Source organism: Siphateles boraxobius, unplaced genomic scaffold (genome assembly GCF_051911475.1).
Source record: "Siphateles boraxobius isolate OS27281-9 unplaced genomic scaffold, OSU_SipBor_1 22, whole genome shotgun sequence".
Classification (NCBI taxonomy): domain Eukaryota; kingdom Metazoa; phylum Chordata; class Actinopteri; order Cypriniformes; family Leuciscidae; genus Siphateles; species Siphateles boraxobius.
Window position 1 is genome coordinate 33,612,921 of NW_027508833.1, and position 9,580 is coordinate 33,622,500.

At 38.1% G+C, this 9,580-nt stretch overlaps 1 protein-coding gene across 1 annotated transcript in view; it reads right to left on the reverse strand.

The window, feature by feature from the left end:
- Positions 1 to 4,687: 4,687 nt before the first annotated feature.
- foxg1a (forkhead box G1a) overlaps positions 4,688 to 9,580 on the reverse strand; it is a 12,251-nt gene continuing 7,358 nt past the window's right edge. Inside the window, exon 2 of the mRNA XM_077239746.1 lies at positions 4,688 to 5,206. The gene's annotated coding sequence lies outside the window, so the exon portion shown is untranslated. The remainder of the gene's footprint in view (positions 5,207 to 9,580) is intronic.

Below are 9,580 nucleotides of genomic sequence, written 5' to 3' on the forward strand. Positions count from 1 at the left end.
CATCATTTACTCAGTCTCTTTGTTCATTACCTGTATGAGTTTCTGTGTTCCGTTAAACACAAAGGAAGATATTTTGAAGAATGTTGGTAACCAGACAGTTGATGGTAGCCATTGACTTCCAGGGGGAAAAATACTATGGAATTCAATGTGTGCCTTCAACTGTCTGGTAACCAACATTTTTCAAAATATCTTCTTTTGTGTTCAACAGAAAAAAGAAAAAAAAACTTGTACAGGTTTGGAACAACTTGAGGGTGAGTACATTTTTACAGACTTTTCAGTTTTGGGTGAACCATCTCCTTAAATGTTCTTCCTGGAACATTCAATGCCAGTAAAGAACCTTTATTTTTAAGCGTGAATATTACAAAACTAATGTCTGTTTTTGCTGTCATTTTAAATGTTCCATAGTCAAGAAAATGGACGCACACCTGACGCAAAGAAACACCCAAAACAAATTCCACAGCCATGCAGCAACACCCAATGCGGCAACCGAGTTCGACTCTTGTCAGTGTACGTCTCGCCAACTGAAATAGCAGTGGTGTAAGGCTATTTCTATTTCAGCCGACCACGACAAAATCCAGTTCAGTGGAGAGCAGCTCTCCCTCGTTTTCGTGAGTCGACAATCATTGGAAGCGTGCACAACTTCGTAAGTGAGGGGCTGCCAGCTGCCGCCACGGGTAAGAGCAGGTTGCCATGGCAGCCGCGTTCGGAGGAGAGCTGCAGATTGGCAGGAAAAAGCGTGTCAACAATTGCCCTGTTGCAGCGCCAGAGAGGAGCCGCTTCGGAGCCCTGGACTCCTGACGGCCCCGTGCCTCGCGCCTCGCGCCTCAGCCACCCCATGCTGTTTAATAATATACATTCGCAGAAAGTGATTGATCTTGGACTGTGTGGTTAAGATCAGCAGTCAGAGACTTTCCATTTTCTTTCCACAAAACTCTCCAAACAAACATAGCTGCCGCAATTAGTAAACAAATGTCTGTCTCCGCTATACGCTTAAACGCACAGACAATTATAAGGTTTTTTTTTAAAACTGCGTGTGTCTTCACCGCGTAGAGTGACGAGCTGAAAACTGCGCAAAACCGCAATTGTGTTTGACATATTAGGGGTAACAAGAACGGTTTATTTTGTCGACTTCAGATCGAAATTATCAATTGTCGGTTTTAAAAAGGGCTTAGCCCACGTGGCCTACACTCTCTGCCTTCCAGTTCAAGATCCTTTCATGCAGTGTTCACTATACTCCCTGCACACTGCATCTGGTTGTTCACCATAGAAAAAAATAATTTGGCGTGCCCACCAGCACCCTGTAAAAAAATATATGATCAATAAGTTGACAACACATGTTTTTACATTGCTTTAACTCATCAAAATAGCCTAAGTTAAGCCATGTTCAACATTTTTTATATAAATTCTACAAAATGAAACTCATTTTTAAGTCAGATTAGTGTAATTTAAGTTTAAATAACTTAAACATCCAAGTTGATTAATTGTAGCCTACTTAAGTTAACTTTTTTTACAGTGCAACGTCATCAAACACTTGACAATGACTGTTGCAATGTTATTTGTTAATTATTGTTCGTTATTTCCTAATTATTTGTTATTAGACCATGCTTATGATTGTGGGTGAATTACAAACGGCATTTTGCACGGCGCGAAGAGGAATCTATTCCGAGGCTCCTTCCAGCCGAATTAAGTGCGCAATTGGGGCCTTCAATCCGTTGTAGGCCTAGTGTGCATTCCATGGTCACCCCCAGGATGTCATTTTGCCGTTAAAGGTGCTCTGAGCGATGTCGGGTGACGTCACTTCTTGTTGACGTTTAAAGTATTGTCAAACAAAACGGAGGCTATAGCTAGACCCTCCCTCCATACCATTTGCTGTATGTGACAAAAAATGTTTTGGCCTAAAAAACGCATGTCATGGCTTAGAGCACTAGTAGCCTATTTCTTTGTTTTTATGAAGTGCTGCACAAAGAGACAGTATAGGCTACGCACAATTGATGTAGGCATACACTGTAAAAAAATATTTTCATGGTTTGTTATCACAATTTTTTTTTTGTCAAATCAACTTAGATAATGTATGTGCAGATAACCTAATATTTTGAGTTTCTTTTGATTAAACCAATCTCCTTCGTTGTATTAACAATTCAATTAATTCAATTAACAATTAACTTAAAATGTTAAGGCCACCAGGTTAGGCTACTTTTTTTGTTAAACTTATGTTAAACCAACATTAATCTTTCACAGTGTAGTAGACTCAAAGAAGCTATGTATGACGCAGATAATTTATTTATTTATTTATTAGTAGTTCAAAAGTAAAATCAGTAGGCTAAATAAAAAATAAGTGACAATGACGTGTGTCTGACATATTGTCATATTGTAGGTCGCGTCTAGCGCGTAAAGTAGCTTGGCTGGTGAATAAAAATGCAGGTGAATAAAAATGGTCATTCTTCGCAGACTGGCGATTACCCAGAATCTTGACGGTTGTATTTTCTCAATAGGTTTTCGTTTACATTATTCTTGTTTTATGAATGTTCTGTTTTGTCATGAGATAAAATAGCCGTCCAATCTTCTTTCCTTTCTTTTTTCATGTCTTTATTTTGTTGTAGGCTATTTGTTCTCTGAGGTCGATGAAACCAAACCTGTCGATTGTGGGGCTATTCAGTGACTAAATGACCTAAAACTGCTTTGAAAATTGTCAAAAATATTTTTTCGTAAAATGCTGGCGACAAAACAGGCCGAATGTCCTCGGTACCGTGTGCAATCATTCCGGATTTTTACACCTTATAAACAAAGACGGGGGGATTTTTCCTTTGTGTGCAGACAAGTGCGACTTATTTGCCATACACCTCGTCTCTTCCTGAACACTCTCGGCTGAAACTGTGAATTTGCTGTCATCGGTCTAATCACGGTGGCATTGATTTTTGGGACTCTGGAGCTATATCTGCTCTAATAGTCGCACAAGTGCAATTGACTGGTCTGAGGATGACAGACTGTTAGTGTTGTTTATTTAAAAGCAAGGCAAAAGAATATGAATCATAATTGCTATAAACAACAGCAGCATGGCCATGGATCAGCGCACAGAACGGTTCGGGTGAATAATTAAGGCTAATAAGATGCATGGAGGTAGCACATTTATAAAACGGACACCTGTTTTAAGACAAAAATAATCGATGCATATAGGTGATTCGAGTGTAGGCAGGGTGATCATCGATGGCGGTTTGTGATGCAGAATTGATCTGGGCCGTAGCCTGAGAGGGGCGCAGCGGGGCTGCCGTTTGTTTAGTAAACTCCCATGAATCCAAGTAGATAATTGCTCTGTAAAATTGGTGGCGAGGGCAGCTTGGGTTCTGTGTTCCACCCACCTACAGGGCCGAATGAAAGTCTGCATCTCTTTATTTTCTCAGATGATCAGAAACTATCGCAGCATGAGTAGAGGAGAGAGGTATTTTTATTTGTTGCACGAGAAAGAGGACTGTGCACGGGCCGTTGTGTTGAAACTGAGGCTCGAGCTCTGATCCGTGTTGAGTCTTTGTGACGAAGTGTTTATAGAAACAACACATATGCATAGCTGCCCTCCTCCGAGAGCGTTTGTTAAATTGTTGATTTATTGTGTTTTAATTATTCATGCATGACCTGCAGTGAGATCCTTTTTAGAAATGATCTTTAATATGTTTTTTCTTTGTTCTTTGTTTTGTGATAGATAGATAGATAGATAGATAGATAGATAGATAGATAGATAGATAGATGCCATTATTTCAATTATCTAGACATTTGCATTGATGTTAATGCATTAGAAATAAGGACAGATCTGGACAGATCAGATATTGTGGTGAGGAAATAAATGTAGGCCCTATATATAATAAAATATATAATACATCATTTTATTTAAAAAAAATCTAAATTAATCATTAGATAGCAACAATGCACTTATATGTGCTATATATTTATATAGGCCTACTTGTGTTTTTCGATTATTACATCTATAATTACACTGACGACCCTTCCCCTACCTTAAGCACTCTTTATATATATATGTGTGTGTGTGTGTGTGTGTGTGTGTGTGTGTGTGTGTGTGTGTGTGTGTGTGTGTGTGTGTGTGTGTGTGTGTGTGTGTGTGTGTGTGTGTACATTTTGAGGCATGTTTTTTTTTCACACTTTTCCATTATGATGTTTTCTCACCTAGGTAGCAACGAAAAGCCCTCATTATCTCCTCCATGATGTATTAGTTTTCTTTGAATGAGACATGTGTTGTTTACTTTCAAAACTGTAGACAATAAAAGAAACCCTCAAGATGATATCTCCGGAGACCTGTAATGTCTGCAGTGAGTGAAGCCTTTGGGTGTTGAAAGTGTGCAAGCTTAAACCTCTGTCTGTGTCTGTGTCTGTGTGTGTGTGTGTGTGTGTGTGTGTGTGTGTGTGTGTGTGTGTGTGTGTGTGTGTGTGTGTGTGTGTGTGTGTGTGTGTGTGTGTGTGTGTGTGTGTGTGTGTGTGTGTGTGTGTGTGTCTAAGGAGACCTTTGTTCAAGGTTTCCTTAAGCTGCCACACACAAATATGAAATTATTTATGCGTCACTCTCATTTCTGTCAGTAAACTTGCCAAATATTGGGGAATTTCAGGTAATAGAAAGAAGCTTCATGCATAGGAGTGGTCATGCAAAGGCTCCTCTCTCCAAAGGAATCAATGACAACAGGTATGTTTTTATCTCCCAAAGTAACAATTTACTGGGTCACAGTAGATCAGCATGTTTCCTTCTTTACAGCAAAAACATTAGCAACAGGGGAATACTGTCTTGACAACAAACAAAATATCACAAAACATTGCTTGTAAAATAGAAAATATACAGATCTTCTTAAGCAAAGCAAATCGTTGCACAATGCCATGTTTTTCTTTTCTATTTAAATTAATTTAATAAAGATTGTCTAAAGACAGAAAAATTGAACTCCTTCTATAAAGGGGATGCAAAATAATAGTCCTGGTTTTGTACAATGCTTCTGTTTTCTTTTTCTTTCCTTTTTGTACTGACAGCAATTTAATCAAACTGTGACTTCATGCCCTACTATTTGCAAATTGTATAGCACCTCTAAAACATAAAGGCAAAACATTTCACAAACAAGTTACATGGACCTTGATTACAACTGTAAACATTCTCAGCATGGGTGAGTAACGCATCACAGGGTGGATTCAGGCTACTGCAGCACACACTGCCAGACATCTAGAGGAAGACAATGACAAATTTAAGACTGTTATTTCTCTTTTCAATTTATGCACATCCCTCTGTCCCCCCTCCCCCCTCCCTGCCTATTTGGCACTAAGAGAAATGGTGACACAGTAACACTAACAGATGCCAGATCATTCATCATAAGAGTAATATAGCTAAATTTACCTTATATTTTAAAAAAAGAAAAGAAAAACATATGCTGCTAAAATGATACTGAGAGAATACTGACAATATAGAAACAGGGTGAGCACAGAAAAACATTTTTAAAACCTGTAAATTTGAAATAAAGATCAAAATGTACGGACAATTTTAAACAGATTTTGTATTAAATGAGGAATTTATTAAAATACACAAAATATTTTGAATCATACATTTTATAGGACATCCAAGTCATATTCTATTATAAGTAAAATTTTATTAATGCAACACATTTTTTTGTTATTGTAAAGAGCAAAAATAAAATACATTCATGTTCGATTGATGGATGGATGAATTAAAGAAATTGTACAGTTATAATGGCAAAATAAGAGCAACAGAACATTAGTTCAATGTTGCCATTATTCTGTCCCTGTGTAAATTCATTTTTTAACTAAAATAAATAAAAGGGCATTCACTTTCTTTCCTTTTTATTATTTTGATGGAAAATGAGTTTTCTGTCAGAAAGCAACAGATAACATGTGATGGGCATCTCACCACCTTTACAGATATTAATTGTTTTCAGAAGTCTGCCTTGCATAATAAAATAACATTGTAAATGTTACAGCTCAGTGAACATTTAGCTAGTAATACTGAGTTTTATTGCCAAATAAAGCATTGTTGTTCTCCATCAATTGATGGCGACTTCTGAGGATCTCCTGCCAAGGATACCAATAATATTTAACCTGATACTATGTTAAAGCATCCTTCACTATTTCTGACCACAATGTACATTTTATGTACATTATATCTCTATAGCCAATATTTTATATTTATACAGGAGCTTGTACCATTTTTCACAAGTTACTGTGTATATGTTTTATATTATGTGCATGGTTAATGTCTGGTTATATTGAAATTTTGCTCTAATTCATAATACTAATACTAAATTCTATATTTATGTTCAATGTAGATGAACATTCCACCTTCACCATCTTCATAATAGTCACGTCCAAATAATATGTGACTTAATCTCTCTTCCTTCTTTTTCTCTGCCTCCCTCCCTTCCTCTGGTCCTCCTTGAAGTGCGGTCACTCTGACGAGGATGAATAGTGAAAACTATTCAACGGGTCACGGGCTTGTGCACAAAGCATCAGAGGGACAGAGTTTAGGTCAATAGGAGGCACCTTAAACACCCTTATTTCCTCCCAGACTCCGGGTCCCAAACTCAAGTACTTTTATTTGGACATGATTTATATAAACACTTCATATAACTTTATACATCACAATGTGGTTTACTTGTACACATTTTATATGTAAAGTTAAACTTAAAATAAAGTACATCTTTTTTGTAAAACATTAAATCAAAAGCACAAATCCTTATTTACTCAGTGTTTAAGAACCTCACACCACTCAATACCGGCATTATTGTTTCTTCAGAGGAATATCTCTTGCACCTCAAAGCAAACAGCCAGATTTTCTCACAATATCAATACTCCCATTTCCCCCTTATACCTTTATTTAACCTGGGAAAACTCTTGGAGAACAGTTTCTCTTTTGCGGAGGTGCCCTGGATGGAGGAGGGGTTAAGGGGACCAGAGTAACATGATGCAGCACTCAACTTGGGGTTAAGTGCTTTGCTCAGGTGCATAACGGCAGTACTATACACTAGGACCCTTCTGTTACCCATTCATTCTCTTTGGTGCCCCACTGGGGAATCAGACCCACAGACCCCCAGTTTGTAGTTGATAGCACTGTGTGCTCAGCTAGCTACCCATATAGACACGCATGCTCCCTCAGATCTCCGCATCTTTCCTCCCAATCCGTCCTGTGGAATACCCCTTTGATCTTAGTCAACAATGCCTCACAAATTAGAGCACCATTGGTTTGCAACCTCATCTCACAGGTCCTTGTGCCCAAATCCTTTGAGCCTGTCTCTGTAACATTCTCAAACAATCAGACATCTTAACACATCTTCCTGTATACAATCTCCGTCAGGCTGGCAATAGAGAAGTTTGCCTTGTTTGTTGAGCAGCCAAAGTCTGGCTGTAAGGCACCATTTCTATCAGTATAAAGAGTCCCCTCCTCAGAAAGCGATGCACTGATAAGATACTCCATGGGCACAGATGACCCACATCTATCTGCTATCTTTGGAATGATGCCACAGCCACCATTTAGAGTATTGTCCATTCATATATTTCACAGGTGTAAGGACGATCAAGAGCAGTGTAACAGCCACCACATTTTGCATAGCATTCAATCAGGAGCTCACACACTGTTTACTGAAAATAAATGACAGCAAGTGCAAAAGTACACAAGTTTGCTGTTTGCGTGTTTTAGCGTCAAATAAATAGTTAGAAAATTATCAACAGAGAGCATTTATTTTATATGGTGACCATCTGCCCTGTTTTGATCGTCACGACAATCGCTTTCGTCATTTCACGAATCGGATCGTAAACTCTTTAAATTATGATTTTAAAATGATACACAACAAGGCAGGATAAAGTCTCACACTCTGCATTACTCTGTAATTCGTGTGACGTTTATGTTAATATTTATTCACCATCACGTACGCACGTGCGCATATGTGTTCTCGCTCGCGCAAATGTTGTAAAATATTATGGCTCTAACAAATCCGCTTGCATTTGCATCCGAAATTAACAAAGGGATGAAATTAGCCGAGGCAACGTTTTCCTCTCTGGTTAAGTTGGCTGTCTGTCAGCAGCAGCACCGTGTTCAAGACATACTGATAAAAGAGGTGGGCGCAGGGCTGTATGAATGAATCTGTGCGACACCATTGCAGACCAATAGTTGTTACAAGATCAGAAAGTAATCTTGATATGTTTAACAAGCAGCCCAAAGCGAAGCCAGATAAATAATAAAGGAGCTTTTAGTGGATCCAATTTATGAAACATTAACCCTAGAGGCATAATGGAGTAATTAGTTTTATCTCACGTTGGATGTTATTGGACACTGCGCCGCTGAATGAAAACTTTTCTTTTCTGGCCTAACTGTAAAGACAACGGGGAGTAATTTTCTGCACCGGGAGAGAAGGGTGGTCTCTAATGCTGCTGGTGAGATCTGGATGTTCAGGTACAAAACAGTGTTTATGTAGTACTCCCAAAAGTGTATCAAAGTTCGGATCCATGGAAATAAAAGAAATGTCAAACAAAACAAGCATTAGACTGCATAAAATAAAGTATGGACAAGGGAAACAGGTGAGGCATTGTTTAGGTGGCTGAGGTAGATCAATATCTCGGCTTGCAGGCCAGGAATCTTGCCCGTTTTCCTCTAGCACTCTGGAGATCAGCTTACGGCTTGCAGACAGACTGTCGCCTATACCTCACTGACAGACAACCTGCCTCACCCCAGAAGACGGGACAGGGAAATATCTTCATTCTCTTCTGAAAGAGCCAGTCGAATTAGTTCGTCAAAATAATTAAAGAATGTATAGGGATAGATTGAGTGAAATAATCAACCTTGTAAACAGTGAGGCACAACATGGCTTTGTGGCTTCTCAAACTATAGGCCTACGCGTGTTTATGATGGGACCGTTTTAAAGGCCATGCAGGTCCACCCTTCTCTCCAACGAATAACCTAACATCTTCGGTGTTTGTTTCTCAAAATTATGTTTTCAAATAATAATACACATTTTTTATATATACGTAGGCCTACTGATATACATTTTGCTTTCAGATTTGGTCTTTCATAGCGTGCTGTCCATAAGGCCGCGGGCGGAAGTCAAAAGAAACGATAGAGGCATCTGTGCTTGATTGGCCAAACTGACAGCGAACGTATTTCTTTCTTTCTTTCTTTTTAACTAACAGTGGATTGCTTTTGTCAGTCCCAAGTTTGGTTTATTTTGAAGATGGAACCTCCTGGTGTTTTATATGGAAGTGCAACATTTTATTCTTATTCTTCTTTTTATTATTATTATTGTTTTTTCTTGTTATTTTTCTCTTTGTTGTTTTTCTCTAACAGTTTATTGACATTGTTTTTATTTTCACTATATTATATACGTTGTTATTACTGTATGTTTATCCACAATTCCATTAGGTTTTGGAATTATAAAAAAGAAAAGAAATTGGCACTCTATGATTCAGTAGACAAGTGTGCTGTTGTGCTATAGTGAAATCTCTAAATTATAATCAAATATAAGCTAAAACATATAATTTTGGACTATATAGATATACTACAGCGTTAATAAAAGTATTGTAAATGCTGTGCATTTTA